Source organism: Papaver somniferum, unplaced genomic scaffold (assembly GCF_003573695.1).
Source record: "Papaver somniferum cultivar HN1 unplaced genomic scaffold, ASM357369v1 unplaced-scaffold_19, whole genome shotgun sequence".
Taxonomy (NCBI): domain Eukaryota; kingdom Viridiplantae; phylum Streptophyta; class Magnoliopsida; order Ranunculales; family Papaveraceae; genus Papaver; species Papaver somniferum.
In genome coordinates, this window is record NW_020628818.1 from 4,238,104 (window position 1) to 4,245,274 (window position 7,171).

Sequence of the window (7,171 nt, forward strand, 5' to 3'; positions counted from 1 at the left end):
TCAATCAATTAAAATCAACAACCAAAAGGTCGGATATTCTAATTGATTGATCTTCAACGCACAACCTGTATTATTTCAATTATAAAGATAAACAATATAATGCGGAAATAGAAATAACACAGATACCTGAATTTTGTTAACGAGGAAACCGCAAATGTAGAAAAAACCCGGGACCTAGTCCAGATTGAACACACACTGCATTAAGCCTCTAAAGACACTAGCCTACTCCAAGCTAACTTCGGACTAGACTATAGTTGAACCCCAATCAGTCTCTCACTGATCCAAGGTACAGTTGTACTCCCTATGCCTCTGATCCCAGCAGGATACTGCGCACTTGATTCCCTTAGCTGATCTCACCCACAACTAAGAGTTGCTACGACCCAAAATCGCAGGCTTTGACAATAAACAAATCTGTCTCACACAGACAAGTCTATCAAAGGATCAATCTGTCTCCCATAGATAAACCCTAAAAGGTTTTGTTCCGTCTTTTGATAATAATTAAGGTGAGAAGAAACCAATTGATAATCCGTTCTTATCTTCCCGAAGAAAAGCCTAGAGTTATCAATCACCTCACAACAATCTTAATCGTATGGTAGCGAAAGAAGATGTTGCGGAATCACAAACAATGAGATGAAGATGTTTGTGGTTACTTTTTATATCTTGCCTATCAGAGATATCAATCTCAATCCAATCAATCTGATTGTACTCGTACGATAGAAGATGCAAGATCATATCGCACAACTACGATAAAAGTATTATCGGTCTGGATTCACAATCCCAATGAAGTATTTAAGTCGTTAACCTGGTTTTAGAAGAAGAAAACCAAATGTTAAAGTAGAATCGACTCTAGTATGCAAACTAGTATCACACATAAGGTGTGGGGATTAGTTTTGCACAGATTCTAGAGTTCCCCTTATATAGTCTTTCAAATCAGGGTTTGCAATTAAGTTACCTTAGTAACAAAGCAATCAATATCCACCGTTAGATGAAAACCTGATTTAGATTCAAGCTAATATTTCTCAACCATTAGATCGAAAACTTAGCTTGTTACACACACTTGACAATGCACGCTTCTGGGTTTGTTAACCATACCCAAACGTATATACTTGTTGGTTCAACAATAGTTAACCAAAAGGTTATCCATATGAGCATTTCATATGAGAATTTCATATGAACCACGTTCTTCTTCACCATTACTAGTTCAAATGACTTCAAATGAACTAGTTAGAGAGTTGTTCAATTGCAAGGAAATCTCATGTACTACACAAGACACAATTGAAGCAAAGATGATTTGATTCACTTGAATCGGTTCATGAACTTTTATAGCCACGGTTTGCAAACTGCATTCCTTAGTCTTTTTAACGTTCAAGTTCAGAAATCATCTTCAAATATATAACCTTCTCAAGTTCACAGACTAGGTTCGCGGACTTAAGTTACCGGGCAGAGTTTACAAACTCCAGTAGAAATTCTCGAGTATGAGAACTTTGCCAGTTCTCGGACTGGGTTCGCGGACTTAGTTTCGCGCAAATAGTTTGCCAACTCCAGCAGAAATTCTCGGGTATGAGAACTTCGGCAGTTCGCAGATTAAGTTCGCGGACTTGGCTCACGCCATTCTTCCGGTTCTCTTGATCAACAAAGTTCGCAAACTTTGGTTCAAGGAATAGTACTTATACATAAATGTGTTTCCACAACAATGCTTATGTCCACCATTGGTTATGTAATCTAAACTCTCATTTCAATCATTGAAACATTCTTAGAGGACGTTATATAGTTGTTACACCATTTCTCGTCAAAGCAATTTTCAAGATGATTGAAACATATCATGATTTTCGTCACATGGTAAAGATAAACTTGGTTAAAGAGAAAATCTTACCAACTCATATTTCGAGATATAGATTGGCGATATATACTCGACTCGAAATACCAAATGTGTATAATCAAAGTCTATATATATAGCATACGACTTCTTGTCTCAAAGAGTAGGAGATAGAGTAGATAAACTTTTGAGTGATAGATAAGTTCAAGTCTTCACATACCTTTTTGTCGAGAAGTTCCACTGGTTCCTTGAGTAGTTCTTCTACTTGTATGATGAATCGCCATGAAGTCCTTGAGCTCAATAACACTTTCTATCCTAGTCCGAGACTTAGCAATAATATACTAGAAATCAAGACTTATAGTTTTGATCACTAACATTGACAAACATGCTTGAGATAGCAACGCATGCGAGTTCGACCGAGCAATGCTCTAACAATCTCCCCTTTTGTCAATTTTAGTGACAAAACTATCAAATACATATGGAATACAAAAAATATAAAGAAACTTTAGTAACTCCTATTCCACATGTTTAATCTTCAACATTCCTCGAAATCTTCGTCACTTCCAAGTACTCCAATAATCCTAAAGGTTGTAAGTTTAGCATCACCGTTTTTGAAGATCCTTAGCTATAACAATGAGAAAGCATCGGTCTCAATCATTGTTATACAGTGTCATAGTATTATTACACAGCGTCAAAGTTCAATTGTATCACAACTTCAACAATAATATTATGGTGATACATATCACTCCCCTCCCCCTTAGTCAATACTCCATCTCACATGGAAACCACTCCCGCTTACACAATGATCCGAAAACCATATGTATTTGTAGTGTGACCTACATATTAATTCTCCCCCTTTTTTCAATAAAATTGGCAAAGGTACAAGAACGGGATCATAATGAAATTTCCGAGAGAGACATTTCATGACTAAAATAAATATACATACCAACTAATTTAGATGCAATCATAAAGCCGAAGCTAAATGCATTCATCAAGGAGTTTAAAGATACAAGATAATCCCTCTAAAATTCCACAGCCGCACACCCCTCAAGATATGACCATTAAGCACAAGTTCAAAAGAACTCTCCCCCATTTGATGTCATCCCCGAAGGAACAACAAGAGCGACCTTAATTTCGAAAGAAAAGAAGGATTTTTATTGGACACCAAAACCATAGGATTTTTATATCCAAAAACTCAATCAATTAATCACAAGTAAATCCATGATTAATTTAATCGGAAACGAAATCAAATTAAACACAAAAAATGGTCAATTCAATTGATTATGCTCAATATAAGAGAACTTATGAAGACACAAAGATACTCAACTAGATTAATTACAAGAGAACCCATAATTAATCTAATCGGAATACACAACCAAACTAATCACAAAAGTAATCAATTTAATTATCATTTGTTTTGCTCGACATAAGAGAACTTACGGAGCAATAACTAAATAACCAAACAAGATGATTAATTTATTTTAATATGCTCGACATAACATATCTCACGGAACAACAACTAATCTAAAAAATCAACTTGGTTGTATAGTGCTCAACATAAGATACATTACGGAGCCTCACAATAATACATAAAATATGGATCAGGGATGATCAATACTGCGGAATACACAAGGATTCATTCTATTTTTCATCACTATTTGCATAACGATATTTAATAGACATAATCCTTGAAAACAAAAGATTTTAACCTATCTTCCATCAAAAATTTGACAATATAGACTTAACTTTTGTATTTGTCAAAAGTCCATTCATTCTTTTACCATTACGTGAATACCGATAACGGACGACTTTACTTTTGACAAAGTTATGGGATAAACATAGTTCACGGACGTAAACACCAATATCCCATAACAAATTGCAATATAACAAATCAAAAAGATTAATACTGCAAAAAATCATCTCTCAAATAGCTTTTAGAATTTAAACAAATAAATCTAAAAACATGAAGATGAAAACGTTGGACATAGCCATGTGTAGTCACAGTAATTGCTATTCCAAACTCTAGTAATCCTTCTCAAAAACAAGAATAAATTTTCATAAGAAGTTTCCTAGGGATCAAGACAAACTCGTAATGCACATATAAGATGATTTGTCCTTAGAGAGTAGAATCAATCTTTTTCTCCCGGATTTATACCAAGAATAGCTACCGAAGGCGTATAAAAATATTTTCAAAGAAGGACATACAAAGTCATTAACGACCATGCACCATAGTTCACATAAAATGATTGTGAACATTCAAGAATCCCATAGTAATGCGTACTACTGCCTATTCTTGAACTTCCTTCTTTGTGATTCACCAACAAAATTCTTTTAAAAGCTACAAATGAGCTTAGAAGAGTACTACTCCATGAATCCAAGTGCCCAAGTCCAAGAGAAGTGGAAAAAGTGCAACGAAACGGAGCAAAACACTCAAAAACAAGAGACAAAACAAATACCAATCTTAGCTCATCCAAAATCAATAATTCTCATCTTTATTTTGAAGATAATTCAAAGAGGAAGTGAATGAAAAAATAATGAGTTCATTCCGAGTTCGGACGAAGAAGTTACGGCCAAAACAAGTCGACCGAATATTAACGTCTACAGGCAAATATGCATAACGGGTTTGCAAACGAATTTTCAAGTCTGCGAACTTAAACCCCTGGATTTTGTTTTTAAAAGATGTTATGCATATCTGGTAGGTGTTCCATGAAGTCCAAACATCCTGAACTACTATTTTCAAACCTAAACGTTTAAGAACCTTAAACACATATTAAGTTAGGTAGAAATGAACAATAAGAAAGGTACATGGATCATTATAAAAACACAAATCTTGCTCATGTTTATAGACATACCTTTTTAGAAGAATACAGTTGAATTCTACAGCCTTACCGAACATAATCTGTGTGCCCCAATTCTCGTGCTTCCCTCACCGTAAACATAACAGGGCATTCCTTGGTGAGGATGCACTTACAACACAATCAAGTTGTGTTGAGGTGAATAACGTCTTGCTCACCACAAGTGACCTTTGGATTATCATGAAAGAGATCGTTTTTAGAACCTTTCACATCCAATTCCATTTTTCCAGAAAACTTGTTAAGTTCCAACATCATGGATACTGTCTTCTCCATAGCCATGGAATTTTCTGGAAAATCATTCCTTTTCACACTCAAAGCATCATTGGCTTTCTTTGGTACCCACTTCTGAGTGCGTTTAGGAACAACCGGAACCTTCTTTCCATTACTCTCTTCTATAATTCTCGGAAGAGAATTGGGTTGACTATTCTTTTGCAAGTTAGTCTTTCTCCAATTGGGAGCATCGGATCTTGTCTTCGTCTTTACGAAGTTATCATTTTGATAACCATTACGATTGTGAAAAGGATTCGTATGACGTTTATAAGCAAAACTAGGATTATCACAGCACTGATTCCTTTGCCTAAAGGTTGGACAGTTACAACCTGTAACTTTAAGGGGATTAGTCTTAACATATGATCTTGGTTTCACAACTTCTTGTGATGCCCAAACAAGAACGTCATGAAGTTTCTCATTCCTTATACGAAAACGACATCTCCTTTCCAGGTGACCTTTATTTCTGCAATAGTGGCAAACATAAGGAATGTTCTTACCTCGATCCGTATGTGCTGACTTGGGAGGTTGATATACTTTTCTCTTTCGAAATTTAACTTATGGTGAAGGTATTTCACTTTTGCCATCAGTGGAAACCTTCTGTTGAGAAGAATCACTAGCCTTAACAAATTTTACCTCTTTGCTAATACTTGGAGCATTTATTCCCTTATAGCCCAATCCTCGTGTATCACGATGATTTTTACTTACTCCTAGCATAGTGGTTAATTTTCTTGAACTAGTATTGAACTTTTTCAAGTCATCTTCCAACATCTTGATTTTATCAAGAGAAACAACTAAATCAGCCTCAAGACGTTTTTCTCGAGCGAGACAAGCACTTTCTCTGTCATCAAAATTAATTTGTTGAGAGTTAAACCTTTCTTCAGATTATGCAAGTTTCTCTTCCAACAAAAAGTACTTTTGATAAAGATTATCACATTCAAGTGACTTCATACGTAGGTTTTCCTCAGAATCCTGGAGGATCGATTCGTTAGAGTGATTCGAAAAATAAACACATGCGTAACATCTTCTCAATTTCTTGTTTTCTCGACAGATAGGAGTCAGAAGAGGTGAAACATGAGAAGTTGTAATATTCTTCATATTCCACGAATCCAAAAACTTAACATACTCTGAGACTTCCTCATCAACATCTCTATCAATATCTGAATCACCTTCATCAGAAAGTTCATCCAACTGTTCTTCTAAGAGAGTTTCCCAATCAACAGTTTTTACATCAAGAGAATGTTTAGATATTGACTTAGATGTGATAGTTCTCTCAGGTGAATCCAAGCTTTTTGAATTATCTGGTAATTTCTGAACTAGCACGTTATTAGAGATAGACTCGTCCATAATCATATCGCTACAAACACAGACTTATAAGGTCTTTAACGTGTTTTCCTGCTCTGATACCAATTAAAAAAGCGGGGGTCTAACAACACCACCCAATATTTCGCTTAGAAATCTGTATGCACTAACTCCAATATACTTACTAGAGAATCAACTAGACAGTCAGACTCAATCTAGATAAGAGTATATCGAAGAGTTAATATCTCTCTCTTGATTTGATTTACTTAAGCAGAATCTGCGAGTCCTAATCAAATACAAGGAATAACTTGGATGGTACCAAATACCAATATCCAATTGTCAATCAATTTAAATCAACAACCAAAAGGTCGGATATTCTAATTGATTGATCTTCAACGCACAACCTGTATTATTTCAATTATAAAGATAAACAATATAATGCGAAAATAGAAATAACACATATACCATAATTTTTTTAACGAGGCAACCGCAAATGCAGAAAAACCTCGGGACCTAGTCCAGATTGAACACACACTGTATTAAGCCACTACAGACACTAACCTACTCAAATCTAACTTCGGACTGGACTGTAGTTGAACCCCAATCAGTCTCCCACTGATCCAAGGTACAATTGTACTCCCTACGCCTCTGATCCCAGCAGGATACTGCGCACTTGATTCCCATAGCTGATCTCACCCACAACTAAGAGTTGCTACGACCCAAAATTGCAGGCTTTGACAATAAACAAATATGTCTCACACAGACAAGCCTATCAAAGGATCAATCTGTTTCCCACAGATAAACTCTAAAAGGTTTTGTTCCGTCTTTTGATAATAATCAAGGTGAACAGAAACCAATTGATAATACGGTCTTATATTCCCGAAGAACATCCCAGAGTTATCAATCACCTCACAACAATCTTAATCGTATG